This window comes from Calonectris borealis, chromosome 17, assembly GCF_964195595.1.
Source record: "Calonectris borealis chromosome 17, bCalBor7.hap1.2, whole genome shotgun sequence".
In the NCBI taxonomy this organism is placed as follows: Eukaryota; Metazoa; Chordata; class Aves; order Procellariiformes; family Procellariidae; genus Calonectris; species Calonectris borealis.
This window is the reverse complement of record NC_134328.1, coordinates 8,654,225-8,672,478: the sequence shown is the minus strand read 5'-3', so window position 1 is coordinate 8,672,478 and position 18,254 is coordinate 8,654,225.

The window sequence follows — 18,254 nt, the reverse complement described above, 5'->3', positions numbered from 1 at the left end:
GGGGAGAGCCCTCCCGGCTCAGGCTGGGAAATAGCTCAGCCTTCTGTGCTGCAAAATCCTCGAGCTTTTCTGCAGTGTGTAAAAAAACCCCAACCACCAAAGCAGGGTGTTTTCTCCCACTTTTTTTCCCCCCTTCATCTCCATGTGGCACAATAAATCTTCCCGGGATGGCCTGGGCTGGCAGCCGGACCCACGCACATCCCGGGGCACGCGCGGCTGCGGGGCATCCCTGCCCACTCGGAGCAGCCCTGGGGTGCTGCCCGGGGGATGCCCTTCATGGGAGCTGGTGGGCAGGCTGGGCAGGAGCTTGGGGCAGGGGTTTCTCTCCTGTTCACATGTATTTTTATGGCAGGGAGGTGTCAGCTTGGGCACCGACATGGGCTGGGGAGAGGCAGGGGCGCTGGTCCCTGCGCTGCAATGACCACGAGCTGGAAGTGCGAGGCTAATGATGCTTTGTATTTACTCCTTCCCCTTCGGAGCACCTGCTCTAGAAATCAGGCTTTTGCTGAACATCTGATACATACCACAAAAACCATAATGACTTTTTTCCTCCCAAAGATTTGTGCAGCGTGTTTTCCTGCCGGAGACAACTCTTTACAGGCATCAGACTGGGGTGGCTGCTCCATGTAACTAAAGAGAGGGCTAGGAAAACGATGTGGCCCCTCTTGTCAGGCAGATGGAGATGAGTTACTCCCGGTTGTATGTGAAAGGGGCGGTGAGCGCTGACAGCGTCTGCCCCGGCAGGACAGGGCCGAGCTGCTGGCATGTGGCATCGGCACCTCCCCTGGTATTAGCTGGGCTGCTGCACGAGGTGATACCTCACCATATCAGTATGGCTTCAGAGGCTCCTCCAGCATAGGTAGCCATTTTTAGGTTGCAGCAATTTCCTTCCCCTTTAGGGTCACTAATTTCCTCCCGGGAGCAGGTGGGTTGGGAGGCAGTGCTGTGAGTGACCAGCCACGCCGGAGCACTGTGGCTCTTGGGTTGGCCTCTCTCCCCCCACAGAGGGAAAGGTGCTGCCCCCCTGCCGGGCACGGCTGGGGGGTCCTGCTGGCCCCCCGAGCCCCTGGGTTTGCTGCTCTGGGCGTGCTGCCCACGGGAAGCTTATTCTTGGGCAAGCAGTAGGACAATATTGACTGTTATTTAAGAACGGCTCTTGGTAGTCAAGAGGCGAGAGAAGTGAACAGGAGCAGCTGGGTCATGGAGGATTAGCTGTGGTTCTCAGGCAGCTGCCCTTAGTAAATCCTGCCGGCGAGGACTTCCCAAAAAACCCCTTTCCTCTGACAGACTCTCCCAGGTACGCAGCCAAGGGCTGCCGGCAGCCCCCTCGTCTCTCCCACGGTCAGTACCCAGAGCTCAGCCCCACGGCCGTGTCTGCTGGGCTGCTGCCTGCCCTTCGCATCTCGTCTCCCACTGCCCCGGGTGCTCCCTTTGCTCAGTGCCCTGCTGTGCCCCCAGCAGCACCCACCGGAGCAAGGAGCCTTGGTGACATCCCTCCAGGATTTTCGGGTACCCCCTGTAGAAAACAGTGAAAAGGGAAAACCCAGTAACTCATCCAGTATCACCTGGGTGAAACACTCCCCTGTGAGCAGTGGGGACTTGGGCTGGTCCTTTACCTCTGTTGACACAGCGGGTGCCACCTCCTCCAGTGCTGGCGGGGATGCACGACGAGTGGGTGGGTGGTTGTGCCACGGTGGCTGGGCCAAACAGGCAAAGCTGGTCAGTCGGGGATAACTACGGGATGCCTGGACATCCAGTTGAGAAATCAGCTCCTTAAGCGCTGTCTTGAGCCGCAGGGACAGCAGACAGGAGGGCAGTTTCCAAAGGCCACAAATGTGGTGGCACATTTGGGACTCTCTTGCACAACCGCCTGTGTCACCGGGACTGCCTGCTCACCGGTGCGGCGGGTTCCCAGCGAACAGGAATGCTTCCTCGGCCATAAAACTGCTTGTCACCCTGCGGTAAGTGCCTCACTGCGGAGCCAACGTGAGCCGCGGCGGTGCCCCGCGACCCGCCGGTGGGACCAGGCGGATCCTCCCTCCCCTGCTCTGCCCCGGGAGGTGTCGGGGATGGGCAGTGCCTGCCGGGAGCGTCAGAGTAAAACCGATGGCCTCGGCGCAGTCCATGCAGCCACATCTCGGCCCTGCTGCGGTTTGCATTTGCCCGCAGGACAGCCTGGGGACACGGGATGGGGGGGTGATGCAGCCATCCTTGTGCTGCCCAGGAATCACTCCGAGGCACCCAGGCTCCTGCCTCCCCACACTCATCCCGGCACTCCTGCCCCTCTGATTGCATTAAAGCAGCTAATTGTGTTATTGGGATGATGGCCCGGGATCCATCACAAGGGTACATGTGTGCCAGGGGCTTTGTTATCAATAACAGTGTCTCCAGCCCATGGCTGAGACCTAATCCCTGAGCCTGAGCAGAGACCTTTGTTTGACAAAGCAAATTCATTCATAATTCAGAGCTGCTTCTGCAGCGGGAAACTTTTCATAGGCGACTGAACAGCCTGGAGATGCCACAGCCCCGCCAGCCAGCCCCTATGGGATGGAATACACTGTCTTTTACAGAGCTTGCTACTGTTGGGGTTTAGCGTCCACGTAGAGGGGGCTCAAATGAGCCAGGGCTGGGGTTTACAGCAGCTTGACGGCCACTAATTCCGTCTGGCACTAGGCACAGGTGGAGCTTAGAGTTCTTTGCCTTGGGGGGGTGAGGGGGTTACTTGAACACAGGTCAGATTTTTGCTTGAGTGAGTCCCTGCCAAGCTGCTCTCTCTGCTTCACTGCCAGAGGCATTTGATCCCAACGAAAGCAACCACATGCAGAAGGGGGCTGCACGCCCAGCTACGGAGCCTGCACAGGGTGCCTGGATCTGCTGGTCTCCTGGCCAAACCCCTGCCAGTCAAACCCTGGGAGGAGGTAAAAAGGAAAAGCTGCAGACGCAGCTCAGCCCCAAACCAGCCTGGGGGGAGGTGGAGGAGGGCAGCCCCCCAGGCCCTCGCTCAGCTGCAGCCCCCCCTCAGCTGCAGCAACAGGAGCTCGTTCCAACAGGCTACAAATAGGGCAGGTGCTTCAGTGCAACCCAAAATAGGGACTGAGCAGTGGAGCTGGAGAGAGCAATTAGTGCTTCCACCTTGATGAGGAGCTGTGCCCACAGGTCTCATCCTGCCCAGAGGGTAGATGGGCAGTAGGGCAGAGCCCCACGAGAGCCTGACCTTGTCCCTTCGCCCCAGGCCAGCCGCTCTGGGGCGGGATGCTGATGGGGCTGAGGGACATCGGGGTGGGTGCGGGCGGGGGGCCGGGCCGCCAGGGAGGCCCAGAGATGCTCAGAGGAGGGCTCAGGAGATGCTGCTCTGCAAACAGCTGAGCCGACCAACACGCTCCGGGGGTATCAGGAGCCCACAGCTGAACTGCCAGGAGCGGGGAGAGCCCCAGCCCCTTCACCTCCGAGCTGGGAGTACGGGGGGATGCTCCTGCGGTGCGGGGCCCGTGGCGGTGCGGGGCCCGTGGCGGTGCGGGGCCCGTGGCGGTGCGGGGCCCGGCGGGCAGCGGCGCAGCGCGGTCCCAAAGCCCCACCTGGCGGCGGGCGGCAGCAGGGAGCCAGCCCGGCCCCGGGGCTGGGGACACCCCAAAGCCACGTCCCCCTCCTCCTTAGGCATGGCTACGGGGCCGGCTGCTGCTGGGGGCACCCACGCGTGTTTCCCCACCGACACACGGGAGAAAAGCCGGCCGGCAGGCCACCCTGTGTCTGGCCTCGCGGGGTCCTTTTCCTCGAAGCCCCAGGAGCGAGGCTGACTCCAGCTTCCACCCTCCTTCACCCACAGCAGCCGTGCCAAGCCGTGTCCGGTGCCGTCCCCGCGGGGCTGGGTGCCACGGTGGGCTCGTACCGAGGCTTTGCCGGTCCCGGGCTGGAGCTGCGTGGTGGGAAAGAGAGAGCCCGTGGAGAAAGGCCTTCAGGGGGTGCGAGGGGGTGGGACGGGGCTGGGGGCAGCCTGGGGATGAGGGAGGAAGGGAAAGGAAGGCGCCGTAGGATATTTTTTCATTCCCAGGAGCAAAAGTTTTCAGCCCAGCATCCCCGACGTTTGCTGATCGGGGTAATGATGCAAGGCGGACAAAATAAAAAATAGCTTGGGGAAAAACTGGGTCCAATTCCTGTAAGAGGGGGAGAAATCCCAGGTTTTCAGGGATATTTAAAAACGCAGAGTGAAAGCCAAGCGCGAGTCTCAAAGAGCCTGAGGAAGCTGAGCTGCCGGCGGGTAAGCAGCTGTGGGCTTTTGCTTCCCTGGCGTGAGATAAAGTCTGGCCTTGAAGATGCTCCCGGACACCCCTGTGATACTTTCCTGGTTTCTCTGGGTGAGTTACACCTGCTCTTGCAGCTGTCACGTACTACCAAGAAGAAATCATTGTAACTGTTTTTCAGTTGCTTAATTGTTTTCTTATGCACGGTGCCTAGCCATGGGAATGTCTGGTAAGGATCTCCCTTTCCACTGCTCCTCGGCTGAGCAGAACTGGTGGATCTGCTGTGGATTTTCTTGTCCCGTGACCAAAACCAGGGAAAGTTCTGAGCTGAAGAGAAACATTTGTCCTCAAACTCAGATATGATGTTTCATGTTCATGCTATTTTACCCTTTTATTTAATCCTTTTCTCTATTAATATTTATCAACATAACATCTTTCTTCTTTTAACAAAGTCAAAGCTTTGCTTTAAAGAAAAATAAAAAGTAGAATAAAATTTTTTAAAGCTTGGACATTTTTCAGCTCCCCCTTTCCTCCTTCCCTGCCTGTTTTGGCCCAAACTGCAGTCTGATTTTAATGAAATATATTATTCTGTAGAAACATCAGATAAACGTGCCTAGCTCTAACGCTGCCAGCCTCCTGAAACGGAGAGCTGCAAGGTCTTCCTCACGCCAGGAGATGGACACAGGGAGGTGAAGCTGCTTCTCCTTCACAGGGATGGGCTTAGAAACCTAAGTGCTCTTGCAGCTGCTTCTGCAGTAAGGCACAAGTCCCAGCATCCCTGCCCTCTCGCTGGGGGTCGGTGGGGCTGGATCCCCCTGCCCGACTCATCGCACCAACCTTTCGCAGCCGCCTGCCTTTGTGTCCCTTCCCCTGCCACCGGCACGGGAGTGCTCCTTCCACTGATTTCGGGAGAAGTGCAGCATCCTCCTGGGTGCCTCCAGGAATTGCCGTGGCACTCCCGGCCCTTGGCCCCCTGGCAGAGGTCTGGCCAAGCCTAGAAGGGAGCCGAAGTTCCCCATGCTCTAATGCTTTGTTTGGATAAACCGTTTGGCTTTTGGAGGGAGAGAGTGGGGAGCTGGGTCCTCCGCAGCCATAGGGTCTCTGCCATGGTGTGAGCAGGTTAGTGATGGTCCGACTGTCTGCCGGCACAGGAGGAGGTTGGGATGTAAGTTGGGACAATTTGGGAAGGCATTTGGAAAAGGAGACAGGTGTTCTGTCCTCTCTGTTCTGCACATCCCATGAATCTATCTTGAGAGTTTTTTTCCGCTGTGGGAAGTTCACAGGCAATAAAGTGTCTCTTGGAAAACCAAGGTATCTTGAAGGCTTAATTTGTGCATCCTTGTTCCCAAACCCTGTGCAAGCCAGCAGCAGCAGCGGCTGCTCCCCTGGAAGCATCTCCTGCCCCGGCTCTGGGAGCACTGGGTCCCACCAGGTGCAGTTTAGGATGCGGTGAATTTTTAAACCTGATGCTGGACTCCTTTCAAGTGCTGTCTCCTCTTGAGACGCTGCAGTTCATGTTTTTCTTAAATATACATGAATATCGCAAAGTCTGACAGTGGTTTATGTTGGCGGATTCCCGCTGCCCTCGTGTATCTATCTTGTGTAAGTTAGATGATGTAAATAGTTCTTTGGGTTTTTCATGTTCTTATTTGGTAAACTTAGGTTTGTGTTTTGGGAAACTCACCCCAGTGCTCTAGCATGGTCTGTGGGTATAAATCTACTTTGAATTAATGCTCATTGTCAACATTTTTCAAGCTAGAGATTGAATGAGAGAGGTTTTTAGTTAATATAAACCAGAGACAATTTATGATGACAAAATATTGCTAGATGTGTCAGGGAAAAGCCAATCTGCTGAAATGTTTGACAAAAGTCAAGTTAAAAACTGGAATGTTGTTCTTTGTTCAGTGGATTCCCAAAGCCCCGCTCCAGCAGCGTGGGGAGGTCGCTTGTCACCAGCCGCCTTTGCCAGCTCCCGGTTGTGTTTCAGGAGGAGGACGGAGACCGAGGTTTCCAAACAGCCTTTGGCAGTGAGTGGTAGGTAGGGCCCTTCTGAAACTCAGCTGGTTTGTTTTGATGGTGGGTTTGGTTTTCTTTTTCTTTTTTTTTTTTTTTTTTTCCCCCTTCTTTAAGATATCTTGAGTGCAAAATGCAGTTATGGATGTTTTGCTTGAGATGAATCTAAAAGTGCGGAGCCTTAAGCGCGGTGCTGTACTTAGACTAGCAGCTTCCCACACTTTCCTGATGCAAACGCTGAGGGTTGCAACTCGGACGGGCTGTGACGGCAGCAGCACCCGGGCAGGAGCACCTTTGGGGTCTGCAGCGCCCGTCAGCGAATGGCTTGGCCTTGTGAGCTGAAGGTTGCTGAACCTTCTCTCTCCCCTGACACACGGTGGTTAAACTCACTGAGAGGTTTTGCAGCCCGAGGGGCTGGAGACCCAGCTACTGCTCGGAAACACCCGGGTCCAGACCTCTGCTCTGCAGTGGCTGCTGGTGCCCCATCACTGCGTGGCTCGGCCGCTGAGCCCGGGAAGGCAGCTCGGGCTCTATGAAAATGTCTCGTAGTGCTGACAACCTCTTCACACATGGGTATTGGACTTCATTATATTTTCGTTCCCAAATAACTTGGGAAACACAGGGGTTTCCATGGTCCCTGTTGCTCTCCTCACCCTTGCTCGAGGAATTACTCTGCGAGAGCTGGGACAGCCTCGTTAGTCGACAGCGTACAGTGTCTGCTGCTCCCCTTCCCTAGGGCAGAGAGAAAAAGACAACGTACTTGCCTGTTTTTCCTCAGTTCTCTGCCTGAGGCAGTCGTGGGGCTGTGTGTATATGGAGCAGGGAGCGATCTATTTGGCTGGGTAGGTTATAACAAGATATCAGCGTTATCACTTGCCCTTTTTGATCGCTAAAGCAGCCTACAGCTAAAATCATGGTGCTGATACAGGTGTGCCAGGATCGCTGGCTGCAGGCAGGTCACTCCTTTGTGCCCTCACCCTCCCTTTCCATGCCTTCTGCTGGGGCTGCCAGGGCTCTGTCCCACCACGGGGCCATCAGCCCTGCTGCAGTGAGCAGAGTTCAGCCTCTCGCAGGAGGCTCTGCTCCCTGCGGGGCACGCGTAGGGATGGAGGGTCCGAGGTCCGCTGAGAAATGTGCTCAGGAATTAAACAGCAGCCTCTGTTCAGGCTGGTACAGCTGTAGCCATGTGCATGGTTTCAACACTGGATATGAATGGGAAGGTGGAAGTTCAAGCAATCAGGTTAAAACCATGGTTTTTCCTGGGATAAAAGTTATAAATGTGTTTCAGAACACTTCTTCAAAACTCTCAAGGCTTGCACTATGCTTTGCACACCAGAGCCAAACGAGAGTTCACAATCTGAATCAGTGCTGGTCTGAGAGGATCAATAGCACCCAAGAGCAGATTCATACTTCCAGGGCTTGAATTGAAATAATTAAATCCCCTTCCCTACAGTACAAGCTTTCTTCCTTGCTTGCCAGCTGTCAGATCTTGTATTATTGTCTGTATGACATGCACTTATGAAATAAAGACATTAATAAGTAACAGAACCAATAACTTTTCCTTTGCAGTGACACTGCTATGAGCATGGAGCAGAGCTCCTCGGAAAGGCCCGTAAGCGTCTGCAGGAGGCTGTATGTGCTCTAAGGAGCAGCTCAGAGTTTCGAGCGTGAGGTTTTCCATTCCGAATAATCTGACCCATTTCTTATCCAAACATGTACCCAGAAGAGTGATGACGAAGCTGGACTTTTATATTATTTTATTTTTTTGAGGGGAAGGTGTGCTCACCCTCAGACCCTAATTCAGGGCAGCCACTTTAGGCGTGAGGTCCAGCCCGAGCACGTGTCCCTGCTGAGTGGCTGCCTCTGCCACTTTTAAGGGATTTCTGTAGCGTATTGGAAGGTGACTGGGACCAAATCGTTGGCAGCTTCTGTCATAGTTTGGGTATTTGTGTGCTGAATCTCTGCACCGGACCGAAAATGAATCAGATAAGTCGGGGTGGCACCGGGGTGAGTCGAGGTCTGTCTCTGGCACTGGGACCCTGGTTTCTGTCCCAGCCAGCTCCCTCCGAGGGTGGAGCGATGCGCTGCCGTATGCTTGGTCCACCCCAGGGAGAGAGGTCCGGAGCAAAGGCTGGGCGTTAGCTGCCAAAGCACCAAAGTGGTAGTTGCTGTGTAGATCTGGGCACATCAGTGTCTCAGCCGTGCAGTTAAACCGCAGGATGCTGGAGAAGGGCAGAAAGCTTGTGTGGGGCTGGCAGGACTGTCTCTGGGAGGGAGAGGTTGTCCTCAAGGCTGTGGCAGGCATAACTCGGCTAAGAGCGAGTTACAAACCTGAAAGGCCTGAGTTAGAGGCTTGATTTTTTTTAACATTTTTTTTTCCCCATCCTCCTCAGGCATGGAGGGGCCTTGCCAGGGGCAGAGCAGTCACAGGGTGACGGCTTGGCATGGGGCACGGAGCCAGGTCCCTTCGCCACGGGATGCTGCGGGAAGCGGGCACAGAGCAGAGACCTCCTGCCCATCCGTGGGTTGGAGTGCTTCGTGTGAGCACCGTGGTGTACTCAGTGAGTTGGGCTAAACCAGCATGGTTTCATCCGAAAGACTTAGTGCTGTACAGCTCTGGAAATCCCCTGGGTAAGCCCTGTGGCTCCATGTGCCAAGGAGGATGTGAAGTCTCTCCCTTGGACACTACCGAGGTGGTCTGAAAAGAGCAGAGGGTCGGGTCTGGTCACAGCCAGCGGCGCGGGGCTGCTCGTTTCCATGCGGCGCTTGTCGCCCTCGCAGCCTCGTCAGCAGAAATACCGATCTCTGCCTGAAAAGGTGTGCTGCAGCAGGCAAACCTTTCAGCAGCGCCACGGTCCCCACCACCTCGATCGCCATCGAGCCAAGCCTGTAGCGGCCTCTCCCACCCAGAAGTCATCCCTCCTTGAAACGTGAAAGTCGTTCCCTCGTGGAAACCGAAATGTGAATATGCTGGGGGCGGTGGGTTGGGCTGTGTTTGTCCTGCCGCAATGGCCATGCCCATGTGCCAGCGATGCTCAGTGCTGTTTCTCTGGGAGGAGAGGAGGGACATTTGCTGGAAGTTTGGGGATGTTTGTGTTTTTTTTTTAACCAACCTGGTGTGTTGTTTTTTTTTAACCAGGAGTCCAAAAGTGAGTAGAAGTGAGAGTCAAGAGAGCCACTGAATATCAAAATGCTGATGTATCGGATGGAGACATCCATAGAGTCAAGGTTTCACACCCTGCCTTTAAAACAACAGGAGCATCGATATGTTTTCACTCTTCATCTCAAGTAAAGCTGGGTACCTGACGCTGTTTGGCAATGATGGAGAAAACTGCAGTGGTCCACCTTCTCAAGCTGAAGACCAGACAAATCTACGAGGAGGTCAGGTTTGATGCCAGCCCGTCCATGCTGACCGCAGGTCGGTGCCGGGGCCGGGGGGACTGTGTGGCTGCTCTCCTGCTCTCCCCCTGGGGCTGGGGCTGCAGGCTGATGGCCCAGCGGGATGCTGGAGATAACAACTCCCAAGGGGCTTTGCCCCTTCCCAGATGGGAGATGGGCACCAGCGAGGTCAGGGCAGAGCTGTGGCCCAGGGAGGATGAGGGAACCTCTGACCCCAGGCTTGAGGGGGAGCACGGCTCTCAGATGTCACTGTTTGTGGGATTAGTGGGGTCTAACACATGCAGATATTTTAAACATTAGCAGCTTTTCTAAGGTGGAGCAGCATGGGCGTGAACCGGGAAGTCTCCCTTATTCCCGCTGGTGGGAATTTGCCTTTTCTCTCTTCTCTGTCTCCGCCCGGAGCTGGCGGCGAAGGAGCCGAGTGTGGCAATAGAAGGCGCTGCTGGGACGGGCTGGAGCCGCTGCCCGCTGTGCCATGGCCCGAAGGGCACGGCTCTGCGGGGGGCTGCGCAGGGCTGGGGCCGGGGCTGGCTCCCAGCCTGCATGGCCACGTCAGTCCGGGCTTGGTGTCCGAGCTGCACGTACAGAAATTGGGCAAATCTGGTGCAAAGTGGCTGCAGCGAGACTTCGCATTCCTAGCCGAATTTCTGCTGCAGCAAGACTTTATGTTAGCACCTGAATTTCTCCTTCTGTTTCCATGCAGTGCAGAAGGAGGCTGCCAGCATCAAAAAGTGTCTCTGGAAACTTCTGTCTGTGAAAAGGCAGAGAAGCAAAGTAGCTGGGAGCTGCCCGGAGGAGCTGGGAGCAGGAGGGGACTTGTGGGGCAGAGCCACAGCTCTGATCCATGCAGGTAGATCTGCTCGGCCAGGCAGAGGTGAACATGAATCCTTTCTTGATGCATGAGATGCTTTTCTCATCTCCTTTAATTTTCATTGAAATACTCTAATTTATGTGGAAGAGCTCCTCGGCCACTGCGAGCTGTTGAAGCAGGTTGGGGCAGAGCAGCCCAGGATCCGTGCACGGAGCCGTGCCTCCCAGCAGACCGTGCAGGTAAATGCTGGTTTCACGGTGCCAGGCTCTCAAGGCTCAGCAGCTTAGGGTAAAAATCCAGGGATTTCAAAATAGTGAGTGTTGGGTGCTTTTGATGTACTTCCTGAGCAGTAGAGCTTTATTTTGGGCTGGAATCTGTTTTGTGGAGGTTCCCACAGTCCTGCCCTTGCCCAGGCCAGGTCCATACCCCACAAACCAGCTGAGAAGCTCCCATTGAGCCAGAGATCCGGGGAAGGAAGGAGAGGGCTGTTGCCTGCGGTGTCATTAGGAAGAAAGCAATTAAACCCTTTGAAATCATCTGCGCTCTGGTTATCCGCCTTCATAATATCCCTAATTGCTGGGGAGAACCTGCTTCGAGACAGGCACTGAGGCAGATTGATTCTGCGTCGCGTTGGCTCTCCAGCACTTTGTTCTTTTTTTGGTTTGACCTCAGCAAATGCATCTTCCCTGATGACTCTGTGCTGCACGGGAGATCGAAACGTGCTCTCATCACGAGACAGACTTGCTCGGCTCATTCACAGCCCCGGCAGTGTGCTGGATGTAATCTACAGAAAGATGAAAGCCGCTTTATTCTTTCTAATGCATGACCAAGTCAGCTTGCTTCAAACATGAATAATTAAAGGCCCGTGTGCATTTGTAAATGCCTACATTTTAATTAAGAAGCAACCCCCTCCTCGAAAATTTAGGCAGCTAAAGTGGCATTGTGCTTACCAAAAGAGAATGAATTATTTATATGATATGCTTTGCTCCTTAAATTACTTGGGTTTAATGTACTGCATATCAATACTCTGTATTGATAACAGTGCTATTTTGCTTCCACTTAATCATCACATTTTTATTTATTTATTTATTAACAAGAACAAAAATGCCCAACACTGGCCGACCTGATACTTCTCTGCTGTGCTGCTGACGGGCTGCATTTCCTCCCAGTCTTATGTCGCAATAATTGTGTTTTTGCTGTACAGGGGTTGTTTCACAGCCCGCTGCAGTCCTTGGTGCAGTCTGTGAAATGGGACGCTGGCGTTCGTCCCCACGGTGGTGCTGATGCTGATTTGTGCTTTGCTTTTTGTGCTTTATGGGGGTTCTGCAGGTTCCAGTTCATCTACTCACCGTTTTAATAACTCTGACTCCTCTCGGGTGCTTATTTTTAGGGTAATGTAGGCCCTGCGTTTTTTTGACTTCTCCTATTTCCCCTAAAGTATCCTGCAGCCATGGCAGCAGCTCAAGGTGAATTAGAAAAAGCCGCTAGAAGCAGAGGACAAGCTGCAAGCCGATACGTGGATGTACCCAGGGGATGTGGGACGACACGGCTGTTCTGGGCTGGTGCACCTCTTCTGCATATTTTGGTTACCAATAACTCTGAGCTTTACTTTCCTAGAAAGTAAACTGCTGAGGCGTGTGTAAGATCAGTGTGTAATTGTAATGTACACGTGAGGTTCTCGTAGAAAAATCACAGCTATGTATGGCAGGAAGGGACATGAAGATGTACCCTAATCCATCCTCCTGTACCAAGCCAAGATCAGTATGACTAGACCATCCCTGACAGATGCTTAAGCACCTTTTTCTTGAAAGTCTTAATGATGTCTCCACTCTCCAGTCTCCTTGGGCAATCTACCCCAGGGCTTTACTCTACTTCTGCTTTGGAAGTTTTTCCCAACAGCCATTCTAATTCTCCCACACTATTATTTTTTGTCTGATTCCCAGCAGATACGGAAAACAAGTCATTGCTCTCCTCTACAAGAACCTTTTATGAACGGAAAACTGTTACCCCATCTCCGCTCTGCCTTCCATTTCCATGAGTTAATCAGCCCATTTCCCTCTGTCTCTCCTTAGAGGCTGTTTTCTACATCTCTGGTCACTCCTGTTGCTGGGCTCTCGCCAGTTGGGGCCTGTCTTTCTTGATGAACAGTGCCCAAACTTGGATGCAGTATTCCAGCTGAGGCTTTAGTAACGGGGAAGGGGAGGTTTACTTCATGTGTCTCTCATACAGCTTTTCTGTTTATGAATTCCAGCGTGATAGCTGCAAAAAAAAGCAAACAATGTCCTGGTGGCCCTTGAGATTTGGGCACAGTGAAGATGAGGACCATATAAGTACATAGATGGATGCATGGATGAAATGCAGACTTTCACCAGTCAGACAAAAGAAACTGAGCTTGGGGAAGTGGCACCGCGAGGGACAGACTGCTGCTAGCCTACGGGCGAGCCTCAGGTCTGCCCTGCTGAGGAGCAGGGGTGGGTGTGGAAGGAGGGGTTCATTCCCATCCCACCGGCATGCTCCCCCTGAGCACCTTGCCCATATCGGGAGCCATGCGGTTGTCCCCCCTGGGGACACACCAGGTGGGTTTTGTCATCCTGGTGGCTCCCAGCCCCTGTGGGCTCCGTGAGCTGAGAGGGTCTGAGCCTTTCTGCTGCTAGACTTGGCTTTCAGTGCTTGTATCTGTAGGCATATTTATTTAAACTGTTCTTCTCATTTGCTTTTCACTTCTGGAGGAAAAAGCTTGCTGTGAAAAGATGAGTTGCACATTTTTCTTTTTTTCTCCTCCCCTTCAGCCCAAGTGTTAGGCAGGAGGCTGGTGAGTGATGCAAAGTTGGGCTCTGCAGAGGATGGCGGGGAGGCGTTCGGAGCAGCCCGCGGTGGTGGCTGGAATTCCTGTTGCCATAACAACCCGATGCAAGCCTTAAATATAGAACCAGTTTTACCCCATAGCCCCCCTCTGTCCTTTCTTCTATAACACAGGAGCAAACGGGCTTTGCATCCTTCTTGCTGCAACCTGTTAGAGTCCGAAAGGTCAGAAATGGGGCCAACTCTACAGCGATGTAAACCCTGGTAAGTGCGGTGTGTGAGGTCAAGAACCCACTAATAATGGGTTTTGATGGTCCTGCTCCATTCAGAGCTTTAGTGTGTGGGCTCCAAATACTGGTTTAGCTCAGTGAAAATCCTCGGACAGGTTGGACTGAAAGAAAAAAATCCCCTAGCAAGTAGAAAACATTTAACTGCTGAAGCAGCTTTGGCCATGGCGGGCGGGAGGGGACCATCGCCCTTTGGGGCTGGGCGAGGGGTAGAGCTGGGCAGGGATGGGGACAAACCACGCCAGAGCATCACATCAAGCTTACCCTGCGCAGGGACTTCTTGTCATTTTCCAAAGGAAAGCTTCACTGAAGCTTTCATTTTTGTGAGCTACCCTATTATTTTTTTTTTTTCCTTCCAAAGGACTGTCCCCTGCAGGGTCTTCTTTCCTGTGCCCCCCTGCTGCTGTCCCATTCCCTGGGAGACTGCAAAGGATCAATGGCCATGCACCCGTGTCAAGCACGAGCTGGCTGCACCAGGGACGGATCAGATAGCTGGGACGTGGCATTACTATCTTTCAGGTACTTAAATACAGCAGATTCCTCAATGCAGACAACACCGAGAAAGATTTCTGGAAGGGAGGAGAAAGGCTCAGTGCTGCAGCGTGCCGTGGGGAGCAGGAGTGAGCAAGCGCGTTGGACAGCCGCGTGCGGTCAGCAGCATCAAGCAGTGAGCGTGCAGCGAGTCTGCGGAGCGCAGCTCTCCTCCCCAGCGCGCTCCTGGTGATGGTGATGCTAAGGAGTCCCGCTGAAGTCCCTTAGCTTGGGAGAAAGATCATCACATAGAAAATTCACTGGATGCCTTTGGTATCTGCAGTGTATGACTGCGCAGCAAAACCATCTGTTAAATTTACGTTTATTCCTCAGCAAGCTGTATAGATGCTTTTAGAAATTCATACTTATCTTTTTCATTAAATGTTGGGTTTTATACCATAGATCAGGAGGAGTCCTAAACTGTGGGAATTATTTACTGGTGCAATATAGTGGGAGAGCTCCCAGGATCCTGACTCCGCTGTAGTGTTGGAGTTAGTTAGTTTAATTAGTGTAATTTCATTCTCTTAGTTTATTATATTAGAAGGATATTTGGATTGCAAAAGCAAGCAACTGATTGATATGGAATACTAAAATTCAGGTTTTCCCATAAAATCCTAATTCCTCTCCCTTGTTCATCTGCAGAGAGGTGCAACCTGCAAATGTCAGATGAATCCCTTATTTTTTTTCTTCTCCAATAACAATCTCATCCCTGTTAATGTTGTGTACTTTTCCCCTGATCTGGTCATTGAAAATAGCTAATTTTCCTGAAATTGCCTTTGATTCCTACTAGAAACTAACAAATGGTGTGGAAAATTCCAACCTGAGCAGTTTTAATTTTGGCAAAGTTACAAGTACCTGAATACAGAATAACTTGGGTGGGTCAAGCAGGTATCTTCCAAATACAGCAACAGAAGGCAGCTCTTCTGAATTGACTGTTTTATCATTTTAGATTTATTTTCCTCCTGTTGAACTCTTCTGAATTGGAGTTGAAAGACATCAGGTTACAAATCCCAGGGTTTAACAAGGAAAGATACTGCTTTGGGATGTTACAGCCAGAAAAGGACATCAGGGTTCAATATGAATTGAAAATTGAGTAAAACAGCAAGGGCTTGCCTTCCATCAGCTGGTCATCTTCTTCCACTTCTCTGTATGTTTGTCGAGAATTGTTACTCTGCTGCTTTTTACCCCAACTAATGTATTGACTAGTCCATTGGGATGAAGAACTGGTAGAAAAAATTGCACTCAAAAAATACCATTGCTGTACGTCAGCTTTGTAGCTGTGAGACTGCAGCTTTGATGCTGAGTGTCTGAGGGTGCTTGGGGGGCCCCAGCATGTTGTACAGTCATTCTGAGTAACCAAACACTGGATGCACTCAAAGGGAACTGCATCCTGGAGGCATATTTCAAGGGAAAACATAACTGTCAGAATCTATAGGATGTAACTTGCAATTAAGTTTGCACATTTATCCATTTTCTTGCAAATCCTTGGGTAGATGGGAACTAAATATAGCTAATGGACTCATGAGCTCAAGTACACACAACGCTGTGCTTTTATTTCTACAGAGTGAGCCCCGGGGTCCAGGCAGAGGGTTGATGTTCCTTGACAGCAACATAACGAGTGAGAACTGGAGAGAAGATGCTCTGGAATGACTCAGCATCACGACTGTGTGTATAAAGTGCATTAGTGCAATATTTAGCCGCTGGAAAAAAGTCCTGCTGGAGTTTAGGCTCCCAATCCAAGCAGCGGTGGCCCAGAAGACCTGCACGTAACACAGCTGGGCAGGAGATGCTCAGATGGGTGTTTAAAAGTTTCTGCTGTGTTTGTATTGGCATTTCCCAAGGGCCAGAGCTGCTGGGCACAACCCACCTGGCTCAGAGCAGCTGTGGTGCCTTCTCACAGCACCAAGGAGCTGCTGCACTGTGCAGCTTTCCCTGGACAGACCGTTTATGTTTGAAGTAGGGAAGAGGAGGAGGCAGCTGATTTTATGACCCTTTATTCCAGACCTGGGCAGACCTATTTGTTTCTGAGAGCTAAGCAGGACTTTCCAGTGCCGTTGGTAAGCCTGGTGGTACCTAGCGTGAAGGCACCTAGCGTGAAGGTGGTACCTAGTGATGACTAGGGCTTGCTTTGCCTGTAATTGCTGATGTTTTTATGTACCTTCCTGCAAAGCACTGGCTAGAAAGTACATCTCCTCCCAGGCTGCAGCTTTCAGTGCCGAGACAGCCTCCTGCTCTTTTTTGGGGGTGCTCCTTCAGGGTCTGGAAAGAATACATTTAAATCTGGAAACTGGGAGCAGGCCAATGGATTTGCTTGTATCTACAGAGTCACTGGCCCTAAAATGTGCTTTAGTCCATGTTAGGGCTGGAGCGTCACATTCCTCCTGATCGAGCAAATGGTTGGGAGACTCAGTCTCAGGTTGCACTGCAAAGACTTGTAAAGCAAATCACTGAAGTTCCTGGGATGGTTCCCCAGACATTGCTGCTTGTTTGTGCTTGTTTGTACCCTAATTCATCTTTTTCCACAGGGAAACCCTTGTTTTAGTCAACTTCTTGCAAAATTGAACTGGTCTGTCTTGGTTTACTAAATTAAAATCCATGAAGATGGGTGCTTTAAGAATAGATACTTCAAGACCTGTTGTTCACATTGTCGATTCTGACTTTACAGCAAGGCAACTGGTGCACATCCTCTCGGCACACGCATCCTTCTACAGGGACCCATCAGTGGCCAATGTCATCTCAGCTGCCATAAGGAAGGGGTGGAGAAGAGCTGCTAGCACCCAGTGCTGGGGAAGCAGAACAGCTGAGCTATCCCCGAGTTACTGTTACGGAAGCTTCAAGCAAATCTAGTTTTTATTACAGAATAAAATATTTACATTTATTACCCAGAAGGAACTATGCAAGCTCAAAAATTGTGCTTTTTACAATGCATCTTTATTGAATTCCCTTGTCTGCTGTGTTCCTGGGGGCTGTTTGCTGCTTTAACTGGAAAAGCAGCTGCTGGGGCCCTGGGTATTTGCTCTCAGAGGCAACATGTTCCCTGCAGCCCCCAGCCCCTGGGATTCACTCAGCCCACATCATCCAAACTGCTGCCATCTGTCTCCCTTCCTCCTTTCCTTTGAAAGCAGGAGAGCAAAGACCAGGGCAGGAAGGGTTCGTGCAGCCGCGTGTGGCACCCCAAAAAGTCAATTCACGTTTTACCAGGACTTCTTCCGCAGAGAGGAGAAAAACACCCACTGAGGACAAATAGCTTTGGGCTAGGAATAAATCACAGCTGCTTTGTGGAGCTTAAGGTCTATTGAAATGAAACTTGTGTTGCCCTTGGTAATCAGAAGAGCTGAATTGCTGCTTGGCTTCCCTAAGCACCCCCTCCACAGCCCTTCCCGTATCAAAGGGATCGGTCTGGGCAAGGCAGGCAAAGATCACCCGCAGACACGCTGGGCTTGAGGAGGAGGCTTTGATGTGTTGCTGAGCAGAGGTATTTAATTAACCTCCTCTATTGATTTTGATGAAGAACCACCTTCGCTTTTTGTGTGCAGGAGAAAAAGAGACTGAAGAGCAGCCATCTGTAAGATGGCCAAGCGAGTGCTGGGATGGGCTCAGTTCACTCACCTCTGGTTTTCCAGTGCAAGACTGTGGTTGACCTTTGCGAACATGCCAGAAAATAGAGACAGGGTGAGGGAGTTGAAGAAAACTGGAGAGAACATCTCCACGTGCCTTATGTTCCCCCAGCACGCAGGGCGATACAGGCGGTGTGCGAGGGGTGGAGAAGCACTCCTCTCCTTCCAGCAGGCGAGCAATGGCCTCCGAGCAGAGACAGCACGTGCAGAGGACCTGCTCTGCGTTGAGATGGAGGGCAAGAGGGAAGGTGGACATCCCCTAGCATCAGCTGCCAGGGCAGAGCATGTGCTTCCAGCTGTGGTGATCCCCAAGGTGGAGGTGTGAGTGGGTCACCCCTCCGCAGCCTTACACAGCCCCTGAGGGCCAGTGGCTGCCCGGGGCTATGGTTGGGTGCTCTGCCTTGTTCTGCATCCCATCAGGAGCGAGGAGGTAGGTTGAAAATGTAGGCTAAGCTTGAACTTGGAAGGCCATCAAAGGATTTTGGAGAACAATTGTGACATACTGAAATGGCTGCTTGCTCTTCAAACAGGACGGTGGGTGAGAAGTTTGGGAGTT